This window comes from Dromaius novaehollandiae, chromosome 1 (assembly GCF_036370855.1).
Source record: "Dromaius novaehollandiae isolate bDroNov1 chromosome 1, bDroNov1.hap1, whole genome shotgun sequence".
Classification (NCBI taxonomy): domain Eukaryota; kingdom Metazoa; phylum Chordata; class Aves; order Casuariiformes; family Dromaiidae; genus Dromaius; species Dromaius novaehollandiae.
The window spans coordinates 71,774,138-71,786,647 of record NC_088098.1 but is presented as its reverse complement, the minus strand read 5'-3'; the positions used below and the strand labels follow the sequence as shown (position 1 = coordinate 71,786,647).

Here is a 12,510-nt window from a genome sequence, read left to right as displayed (position 1 = left end):
TATTTTCAAAATACTTAGCAGTTACCCAGTCCCTTTTCTTTAGGCACAAACTTATTTTTTAGCGAAGTAAACTAAGGAGATAAACTATGCCAGCTTCCAACATAAGCTAGCAAACGATTAAATCAAATCTTGCCTTTTCACCAAAATTAGGAAGTGGGAGATGATAAAGATTCTTCAAGAAACCATTCTGAGACTCTGCAGTCTCTTTGAAACACTAGTTTACCTGTTTTCTGAATCAAAGTTATCCATAGGATTGTACAACATTGATGCATGACTAAACAATTGGCAGAAGATGCCAGAATACAGTACCATCTTAAGACTTCCCTATAAACTTCCCATGACTCACAGTGCAAGCTCTATTAAGTAAGCTTCTAATTTACTGATTTTTTTTTTTTTAATCAAGTCACTCAAGACCTAGATTTTCAGAAGTCAGGTACCTATACATAAGTAACTAAATACACGCTGTGATGCTCAGTTTGTCAAACTCTGTAAAAACTGATTCCGTAGGTGCTGAGTATTTCTGAGTAAGAGGCCATTTAGTGAGTTCCCCTTGTGTTCTTAATCCTCATATATTTGGTCCATGCCTTCATTCCATACACTATTACTATCTTCTTGCAAAATTACTTCATGTAGAAGCTAACCTAGTAAAGAATTAAATGTTTCCCCTTTTTTCTTTCTCTTGATAGTATGTTGTAGCATCATTTTACCAGAAAATAATTTTCTGGTCATTAAAAGCAGGAAAATGGATTTCCATCTGAAAGATGCACCAAGCCACTTAGTCCACATGTATTTTATCAACTGTGTAAGATTTGTGTGTTAATATTTGAACTGAAGGGAACCCTCTCCCTCAAAAAAACCAAGATTCCAATACTAGAACAGCTGGATTAAAGATTTGATTTCAAAAAAGAATTATGACGACTTAGAACCCAGTGAGTTACAGGGCATTACTCAGATATTCCCTGCATATTCTGCATCAAGTTCACCCATTGTCAAGTCCATGTAACCTGACAACAATCAAAAAAGTAACAGTAGCGCAAGTGATACTGTTACAGGCAAATTTTGACAAGTGATTATAGATGTGCCTGGCTTTACCTTTAGTGAGACTACTCAAAATTAATCATATGACTAAAACATACAAAGAATATACTGCAAGATTTCTTTAGGGTTCCATGTGAACAGTCCCTTTGGGATAAACAGAAGCACTTGCACCTCAGGAGTACAGAGCCTTCACCAAGCAACATTGTAAGCATGGATTAAAGCATATGAGGCAATCAGTCAGACACCCTGAAGATGGATGCACTGCAACAAAACAGAACTAGAAGTTCCTTATAAAACTGAAGTTAAATAATTTGTCAAAGAATACTCTGATTGATTGATTTGCCAGTGTACTGACTTAAAATTAAAGAATAAAGCTTGTACAGTATTGTTGATCCTAACTTAGTGATCCCTTTTGAAAATGTCTATTAATTCTCAACATCAGGAACAGATGTTATATGATTTCCCGTAACAAAGACGGCCACCGCCCCCCCCCCGAAACAACAAAGCAACAACCCCTTCCCCCCCAAAAGCCATAATACACAGGTAAGGCAACCTAGTCTCTTGATTTACCTCTGCTTTAATGTCTCAATTCAATATTTAAAGTTTAGCAGGAAGGACCCATGTTGGGCCATACTGCTATTTCTATGACACTTCAACAAGCACAGAACTGACTTTAATAAAACTCATTGCAGAAGTCAGCAAGACATTGAATACTTCCAGTACAGAGTAAGATTATCACACTGGACATACAACAAGAATATTTTCAAATACCATCGAGCATAAGGACACAAAACCATGTAAAAAGCCTTGTATACTCTCACAGTTAGAATACTGGTTCTTAAAATTACCCATTTTGCAGGAGAAAAAAAAAAGTAGGTAAGAGTTGCAGGAAAAGATGCTATAGAAATAGCACAAGTTTGCATTTGCCATGCAGCATCTAGGTACCAACTCTAAGATTACACTTTGTATACACTTTGCAACTGCTTTACAACTACGAAAAACAGGGTGAACTAACAGTTTACCAACACCACTGAAACCAGTTAACAAGCTTGTAATGTAAATACACCCTTCCACTTAGTACTTTTGACATAGTTGTGTCCACTGACTAACAAGATGAGCCTTTTCTTTGACATTTGTTCCTTAACAGGTCATTCATAAAGCACTTGATTATGCTTTAAGAACATTGAGCTTTATTTTTCTCATTTGAACTCCTATTACAGTATATCAAAAGGTCACTAACTGCCAGCTCAGATGCTGTAGTCTGTCAGTGTAGTTTGTGCACACTGCTCTCCCAGTCAAGGTGCTAAGTAAATCAGGTTAGGTTAAACCTTTCACAGAAGTTTCCCTGTCATTGCCCATAGCCACAGCATATGAGAATTGTTACGGTTACTGTTGTGGCACAGCTCATAGGTGGCATTTTATTTGGCTATCACAACTTTACTGAGCCTTTAGTTTCAGAATAGTCTCTCCTACTGTTATGCATTTAGAAAGACTTGCAGAAATGGTCAGGTTTTCATGAAAATTAATCGAGTACTTGCTTGGAGAGCACACTGTTACAATTACAGCTGGCTGGGATTGGCAACAGCCCTCCTATCTCAGGATGGGATATGCACTTAACCAACATCTGTTTTAAGGTCTAGCAAGTCATGCAGTAGTTATAACAATACACATCTTTCTGAAAAAAACCTGGGAAGCAGTACTTTAGATATCCAAAGGGACCTCATCCTGTCATCTTGTACTGATGTTCATAATATGGATGAAGCATGTCAGGTCCATTCTCAACACTAAGATCAAACCAGGGATGCTCTCATCTCTGCCTGCAGTCCTTGAAATTCCAGGAAATAGAAAAGAGGCTCAACAATACCACTATACACTGTGGGATTTTTTTCATGATCATCACAGGAGATTCAAATAATACCATCCACTGCTTCTAAAAACAAGCATTGTTTACAAAAATTCCAAGTTCTGACAGAGTCCAAATTTCTGCTAACTTCATTTCCTAATTCTGAGGCTCAGAAGCCAACTTCTTCTTGTAAGCCCCAGACCTTCAACAGAACTTCTGCTGGGCTTGGGACCTCACATGGGGTCATGGTCCATAATTAGGGAAGTAATACCTATTCTCAGAAGCAATCTGCGCGTGTTGCCTAGGTTAGGCAATGATATCCGTCCTCAGTGATGGGGGGGGATGATCAAAAATATCCCTTCTAATGGTAAGCTGCAAAGTCATTATGCACCCTATCAGCTCAGAGTGGGTTTTACAGCAGGAAGGTAGGGAGGACACTCCATCCATTAAAGCACAATCTTCCCTCGTTCCATTTCATTTTGTATTTCATTGTAGCACAACTGTCTTCTGCCTACAGCATGTTTTACGACCAGGGGAGGAAGAGAAAGAAGCTTACTCTTAAAAATAGTATATACATTGAGTGCTACCCTCATTCATACTAGTCAAGCTGAAAATAACGGAGGTTAATTTGAAAGCTTGTCTTCTAAAGTAAAACACAGGTGGTTCCAAGATGTCAGAGATCGTTACAGAACTATTAAATTAAATTATGGTCAGAAAGCATATAGATTTCTAATTATTCAAGCAGTTGCATACACATTTAGAATGACAAATGTAAAGGGCACTACAAAAATAGGAAAAAATATCTTTACTGCATATATTTAAATAAATTCAGTCATCATCATCTCTCCTACCCACATAATTAAAGCAAAATCATTTTTACAAAGGTTGAGGTAAACAATCTAAGTCTTTCAGAACAGCAGAACATTGTTTAGAGGTGACAGAGCATTTCTCAAGCAATTAGGCAGGTATAAGCCTGAGACAAAGTACAGTTTCTATTTTTATATTTATATTACATTTTTATCTTACAGTATGTAAATATTTTTAGAGCCATTAGCATTTTCCACACAAACCAGAAAATTTGAATTTAAGTATTCATACTGCAATAGTGGTTTAAGCTGAGAGAGGGAGAAGTGGGGTTCTTTTACAACAAGTAATACAGGAATATTGCAATATAGAAATATACCCACTGCAGTGCCTTACCCTCTGCTGAGGGCAGTTTCTTCTCATGACAGGTAATGAACATAGAAAACATTCACCTGCCACAGGCATTTTAGTATTAGATTCAAACGTAAAAAAATAAAATAAAATAAGAGTAGTCTACACCTCTAATGGTTAATGTCTCTAAGCAGTTCCTAGAAAAATAATCAAAAATGAAGAATGAAAGGGAAAATGGTAGACAAATGAAATTGAGGATCTTGTCAAGATAGATAAAAATGTGGCTAGAGGTCAGTGAAGGACAAAGGAAGGGAGCGGAAGAATTCTAGAAAACTCCTAGCTTGGGTTTCTTCAAAGGATGAGGCAGAGAGCTGCCAGAAACAAGCATGTTATTCTCAGAAGAAGAGAGGGAATAAATACTGACAGGAAGTCAGGATCACAACAGGACAGGTGCTCAGCATAAGTTAAACTCAACCCCAGGACAGAGAAACAGCAGAGCAACTCCCTTCTGCCTCCAGATGGCTTGGCAGGGAAGGAATGCCTCTATCTGCAACTGTGATATTTGAAGAAAAGAAAGTTCCAGTATCTTTCGTTCCTATCAAAAAGGAAATGTTATGCAGCAACTATAGAAAAACCTTGAAAGCCACTAGTTCATGAACAAGTAGTTAGGAAGACTAACAGCAGAGTGGAAAGAAATGGCTGTACTGTTGAACACATGGAGCACACACAATTCACTACTTGAAAGTGTTAACACAATGATAGCAGGTGGAGTGTGAAGCCAGCAACATAGGGCTTAGGCAGAGTTGCACATATTTAAGAGGCATGTTGCCAATTCAAAGTCTGTCAACACAGACCAGAAAGGATATTTTGGAATACAGAGACATCAATAACAGATGACACAGGAATAGGAATACAACGGGGCCTATCAATGGACACTGATCTGGAACATGGCAGGACTGCATGGCATTTCCAGCTCTGCTACTGCTGCACAACTTGGACAGGTCACTTCAACACGTGCACTGCCTGTTCATTCTGGCCAAGTAAGGAGAGGAGTGCTTGTCTCTTGCTGGGCGCTTGCACAGAGCCTAGCAGTACAGGCCAGAATTTCATTCAAAGCCTCCATAGAGTACTGTAACAAATCATTATTAATGACTTGTTTTGCAGTTCACCCAGAATAGAAGACTGGCAAGCACCAGAAGGCCAAACAGCCAGAAAGTTCTGGCTTGCTAAAACTTGAAGTAAACCACTGAGTACTTTTTAAAGCATGGCTCTCACACCTTCAGGTGAGACTCCAGCTCCCTCCCACCTTACCTAGGAAAGATGAGCCTTTAGCTTCTGCTACAGAACATGATCCACTAATGCACAGACCTTGTTTGCTGAGACACAGAAACAGTCAAATCTTTACTTATAGCACGTATCAGCTCTTAAAGGTGCATTTCAATTATTCTCTAGCTTTTCTTGCTGAGACAGTAAGTTTCTTCTGCTTAGCTAAAAAAAAGCTGAAGAGGCAAGTAGAACATCATTTCCATCCTTGAGCTGTGAGGCCAGACTAAATATTCCTGTACCAGATCACCTTTACAGTTGTCTGTCTTAATCGTACTAGAAGGCCTCTAAAGAAGGAAATTCTCTTCCAGTTTCCCATAGGATAGCTTAATCTAGTATACCGCTACTGAATCCTGAATACTGAATGAGTTGGTTACTTTCTGGTTTGTTTTTGGGAGAGAAGGAATAGTCTTTTACTCTAATTGTTATAGCAACTTTTCACATACTGGTTCATTTTGTCACTCCTGTAAGTCTTCTATTCGTGGAAGAAATAAAAAGTATTTGCGCACTGGTTATGTTGTATCTCAGTTTCAAATAAAGGCTAAATTCAGAGGATAAGAGCTGAGCAGGTAAACTGGTAAGCAAATACAGAAGTTATGGTGAAATAACATTGGGAATAAGAAGAAAAACACCACTGTTTCTGTTCAGGCTGTTTTGTGAATTCTTGTTAGTTCAGTTATTTTCTGACAGATCTCTTCACTAGAATGAGTTAAAGATTTTACTATGCTGTTTACAAGCTCCTCCAAAAAAACCCCCCCAAAACAAAAAAAACCCAAAAAACCTAATGCTTACTTGTATGATAAATAGCCTTTGCTATATCTTAGGAGTATCAAGTTACCAATGCCAATCCCATTAACAACACGGAAGCGTTGTATTGTATTCATTGACTGTTCATTAGTCCTGTTGGCCATCAGCACCGATTCCACTACTTGAATATAAAGGATCAAACATGCAGCTATTCATTAAAGGTCTCCACCTTCACTCCCAGTGAAATCAGTGCAGAGACTTCCATTGACTTGGAGCCTTGGATTAGGCCCAAAGCAAGCACACAAAACACAATACAGAAGGAGCAGTACTAATGCATGAGAAAGTGCTTGAAAAGCCACACACTTTTCTAATGGGCAAAGACAAAGACATCCCATTACTTCCATACCTTTCTCTCTGGATACCAATTATTCTAGGTAGTAGTGTTAATATTGCTAGTCATACAGCCTCAAAAGACCATTTAAGCAATTAGTATCTTGATTGCCAGTCCTCTTAAAATATGATTAGCTCTGGCATCTTTCCACTTTCTGCTTTAGGAAGAGTTTGACCTGTGCAGACATCTCATAAGCTCCTTACTTCACACGTGGAGGAAACAGAGATAGTAGCAGGAGAAGCAAGACAAGGATCTCCAAGGATCTTACAAGTCTTCAAGAAGCACTGGCCCAAAGAACATGCAATTTAGTACGACTGGGGAATTTGAGGCTCTAAGGGTATTTTTCCCTCCATTTGCATTGATAATTGCTTTATTTTGTTCACTTAATATCAACAGTCAGACAGAGTTAGTGTGCTAGTATTAATCTACTAGACAATAGCTATAACTTTTTGCAAAGTTACGTGCATTTTTTTGAACTTTAATATTAAAAACAAACATAAGTCATCAACACCAAAAATATTTACCTTTTTTGAAAATGACAAAAAGTGCTTTGTGCTAGATCAAGTTACTTAAAAGGAGGTGGTCAGAATCAGGATAGCCATTATGACGAGGGGAAGTGGAAGAAGAAGGGAAAGGGAGATGACAAAGTGATATGATCTGATGAAGATCCCCAAACAGGCCAGTGACAAGAATAGACCCTCCAACTCCTGAAGCCACACTGTCTCCCCCACTTTGGCAGAGATACAAAACATCTGGCTGCCTAGTGGAATTACAGTCTTTCCTTATGTATGCTCATGAAACTGCTGACTGATGATAAAAAGTAAAGTTTTAAAAGGTTGCTCCGGAAACTCCAAATCCCCTTTGAATAACAGCTTGAAACACTGTCAAACACTTTAGGAGTCCAAGATCTTCTAGCAATAACTTTCGCTTCAGTTGAAATAAAAAGTCAAAAAATCTTAAAATTAAAGAAAAATGTATGATACAAAAAGCACCAAGACTGCCTCACCATTTTAAACCTGGATTATCCAGAGACACAGTAAGGTGCATGCTGGAAACATATGAGGTACTGTTGCAGTACGGGAAATAAGACGACACAGGGTTACACCTTGTTCAGCTTTCAAAGCAAGTAAATGAATTCCAACTACAACTTCAGCCGTAGAGCAAGGGCAAAAACTGCATGGAAGTATGTTATATTATAGATTTTTCTAGACATTTGCCTCCTCCTTCCTCTCAAAGAGGTATTAAAATCTGACATCTTCAAATACCAAAAGAACCTCACTACTGAAGACACTGGAAAAAAGAGCTATCCTTTCTAAGGCATAAGAGTCACATCGTGGTAGAGAGGCAGGAGCAATACCAAAGCAGAGGGCAACAACATTCAAACTTACCTACACAGCTGTGCAGTTTATTTGCAGAGAGAAAACAATAGAATACCTCACAATTTTTCACAGCCCAAGTATCCTTTTAGCTGTCTACATGATCATTTTCCACTAATAAAGGAGGTTAAACCCTCTTAAAATGAAATACACATTACTATCAACAGTACTTGCCCCAAACCTCAACATGTCAGTCCCACCCATGAAAACTTACAGTATTTTTAAAAGGTATCAATAGTTTACTTATAGTCTCCCTGTTAAGATTTCCCTCTGAGTCCCAGTACCTGGAACTACAGAAGGCACGTAGGCCACGACTTCAAGATTCAATTTGCAACCATGAAGTTGACACCTGTCTTGCACAGCAGACTCCAAAATAAAAACTTAAGTAAAGACAAATAAATCAGCAACACCCTATCACATCATAATATATATTTATGTAATTACATTTCTATTTATTTATCGCATTTGTTGCCATGCAGTAACAAGTTGTGGAGCGTTTCTCAAACTCGATCTGAAATACTGTAGCATAATTAGCTCCAGTTTTTTTAAGACAGGGGATTCTACTGGAAATGTTTTGGAGCAAAAACTAATTCAGTAAGGTGTATTGCTAGCTTTGTACTTATTTGAGTGATTTGTTAACTATCCCAAGTATTTCTGGAAAAGAGTCTAATAATACACATTTCCTCACTTAAATTACAGGCTGGGCTTGCTACACAGGAAAAGGGAACTACAGAGATAACTTTGTCCTCATTATCTTTCTTCCCTTGTGCTAAAGATAGCATAGAAAGTAAAAATAAGTAAATCTTCAATAGCATTAGGAATTAGGCAACGTCATGTTGAATGGCATCCTTAATGATAAGCCTTATCCTTTCTTGCTGGATTGGGTGGGGATGTTACAGATAGAGGGAAGCTAGCATTTAGACGTTCTCTAGGTGGTCTCTTCACAGTAGGTTCCACTTCCAGATGTAATTGCTTGTCAGCCCTAACTGGATGCCTGAATACTCTGGAACAGTTCAGCAAAGTATTTAAACAGATGGATGGTACAGTCCACTGGAACAAAACTTTTCTTTGGCTACGGCTCTCTTTCAGTTCTTTCCTTTGAAGTCTGTGCCACTGAGGAATCAACAACAGCTGAGAAACATGTGTTATCATACAACATTGAGCGCAGCAACAATATTGCACAGCAAGATGCTTTTGTTCAATAATCCTGGACTGTAGGAAGCATTACAATGTCTTTTGTTGTGGGTAAGCCCATTTTCCAAACAGGTCAAGAAAGTAAGCAGTAAAAGATTTCCCCTTCTTCCTTTAAGAAGTAACTCCAAGTAAAAAGGTGAATTAAGTGCATTTCTCCAGTGCCTCCCTTCTGCAAGCTTACAGAGTGCTTATCTCCTCAGTACCTCTCAGACATATTCCAACAGTTTCTTTATTTATGCTATCACAAAGACAACTATATGCTTACAGAGATGTGAGTGAAAGTAACAACGCAGAGGGGCCCAGCCTGCAACCCCTGTGGCAGACTTGCCAAGCCCTTATAAGCTATAGCCCAAATCCATCTTCCTGTTCCAACCACGGTAAGTTTCTGTGATGTCAACTTAAAGTGTAATGACCCAGAGAAAGTGAAAGAAACTTTGCACAGTTTGGCATACACGAAATCCTCCCTCTATTTTAATCCATACGGAGAAATGACATACAATCCTTAACAATAACAGGAAAAAACAACATAAATACCCTTTCATCAGCAGAAAAACTATTATTGTCAAATTTGTGAGATCAGGATACCATTTGTAAGAGAGTTAGGGAGGATAAGAGTATAAGTTAACTATTTATGAAACTAAATTTGAAACTAGACTAACTGTCCAAATGAAAATATGGATTCTGACAGCAAGAAGCTAGCCATGCACATACACAAGAGGACAGCATGTTACAACCCAAAGCTGATGTCACTGTGCAATAGCAAGTTTCTACAGAATCAAGTCTCATTCACAGTAGTCAGAGAACTACAAGGTTCTACCCTGTTGCAAGTAGTTCTGGAGTCTACAAATCTTAAATGTTACAGGAAGGTGGGCATTGAGATTATAATATACCCTATTATGTTGTAAAGCCCCAACTCCTGGCATGAAGAGATAACAAGAAAATCTGAGCTTTCAGAAAACAAAAAAAACTAGAAAAGCCACACACAACTTGCATTTAATTTAAAGACAGAGATATCAAAGGCTTAAAAATCCCGACAAAGACCTAAAATTAGAAAACAAACAGACAAAAAGAAACAAAACACATGTACTAAACCAATCTAAATTACAGAGCTCAATAAAAAACAAAACAAAAACAAAACAAAAAACCCCAAGAGCTACATGCATCATGTTTGGGGGTCTCAGTCCAGCTCCTACCAGACAATTCTCCACCCTGCAATTTGATCTAATACGTTTTCTTTCAGCAGAGGCAAAGAACAGTACAACAGTACTCCTTCAAATTCAGCTTGAGGCACACAGTTGAAGTACTGTGGAAGAAGTGTGCACTGATATTGTCAAAGACATACAGGAGATAGAAAGAACTCTTGTCTCAGAACTGTTACAGCAATGGAAGTTCTTAAGCACTTCCACTACCGAAGTAATTTGTGAGTTCTACTCTACAACTTTGGAGGAATTAATATAAACACAAGAATACTAACTAGCACCCGACTAGCATTCAAAACCACTACTATCAAACAAAGAGTAATATTTTTGCACGTAATTATTTTTAAAGCAATGTGCAAAAGCAGTTAACAGATATTCAGGAAAATCTCCATATCCTATGAGGTGCAGATAGGAAGACAGTGTAGGTAAACGTCACACAGCCATTCAGTGGCAGAAGCAGGAACAGGACCCATGATCCTTAACTCTCAGCTCTGTACTATAGGAACTAAGTCTCCTTCCTTCTATTTAGCACATTCCTTTCCAAAGCTTCTCTCAAAAGGATAAAATATCATGCTAATCATCTTAATTTAGTCCTTCAGAGTGATTGGTGGTGTTCCCAGAAACAGTCCAAGTTACAGTTTTAAAGGACTTAAAAGCTTCTGCCAATACTACTTGCTATTTTCCCATTTCCCTCGACCCCATTCACAATTTTTCCTCATCTCCAGCAAGCAAAAGATCTTTTACTAGTTGATAAATTCAAACAACTGTGGTCATCTTTTGTTGGTTTGTGGGGGGAGAAGGAGGACAAGAAAGTGCACAGGTGTAAGAAATGAAATATGTTAACTCTCTCATGGGTGTCCTAAAGGGCGTGCAACTGAATACTGTGAATGACAAGCCACCACTTCAGTTCCTTTATAGTGAAAGGTCATCTGACTGATATGTGATAAATTGCTAAGGCACGAGAAGAAGTAATTCTAGTCTAATGTCTAGCTTCTTTTCTAATTAGATATCATCACACAAAATTTAGCATGATATTGTACTTCCTTCTCTGAAGGAGGAGGAAAAAAGGATGATTTAGTTAATTAACCTGTAATTTAATCATGTAATATGTGGTCTTCAGGAGCTGTATCTATCAATTGAGGTAATGCAACACAACCAAAATCTAAACTGTTTCACCTCTACCTGAAGAGTTGACATTTTATTCACGAGCTGAACATTCTCTACTGAAAAAAAATGTAATTCTACTTTTAGTTCCCATAACACAATCACAGCACTACCAAAAACAATTAACTGGGAACTCCAAAATCCTTAAACAGGTGTCTTTGTAGAAATCATTATGTAATTGATTTACTTGTTCTCCACAGCCCAGCACATACTTAATTTTAACCTGTTATGCTGACTAGGGATGAGGCAGAAGCTTGTGAAGTGCAAACTAGACTTCATAAACCACACTACAGCACTTTTTGACATGGATGTAAGTAGTTTCTAGTGATTTTGTTGTTATTGTATCAACTTACGATATATTTGCAATGTGTAAAATGTGACAGGTGTAATTCTAGAAAGGGCACTGAAATCTGTGACCTCCCCCGCTTTTTGATTTTCAGTACTGATGAAATCCACAAGCAATACTGAACTTCAATTTAGCACACTGCTCTGTTGGCATATTAAAATGATGCTTCATCTAATGCAATATAGTTCAGTATACACCATACTACTACTACCCAAAACTGTATCCTAATTCAGACCTTTACAACAATAGTTTAGAGCTGCATAAATCAACGACTAGAATACATCTTCTTACACTTTAAACTTCATGCCTTTTTATTGTCCTATGGTCCTATATTCGCTGAAGCTTTTCTCACCAATCTTTTTCTACTCCCCACCAAAAAAAAGAAAAAGAAAAAGAAAAAGAAAAAGAAAAAAGACCAAAAGGTCTCATCCTTTCCCTGCTGGCAAAACAGATTTTCTTTTAATCTTTGTCTTACTGCGGGAATGAAGAGAGAAGGAGGGGTTGGGACAAGAATAAAAGAGATTAACCACGAAACAAATCAGTACTGTCTGGACAGGAAAAAAAAAAAAAAAAAAAAGACCAAAACAAACAGTCCACGTCGCGGGGGAGGGGGGGGGGAGGCGGGGGCTTAATTCTCTTTTTGAGGACAGAAAGCGGAGAGGGGGGAGAAAAAAAAAGAGAGATCAGAGGACTAAAGAGATTTCTCCTTGTAGGTAAAGTAGCTTCTGAACTCT

At 38.1% G+C, this 12,510-nt stretch overlaps 1 protein-coding gene across 6 annotated transcripts in view; it reads right to left on the bottom strand.

Annotated features, from left to right (window-relative positions):
* RASSF8 (Ras association domain family member 8) overlaps positions 1-12,510 on the bottom strand; it is an 88,713-nt gene that overhangs the window by 75,185 nt on the left and 1,018 nt on the right. The window lies entirely within an intron of this gene.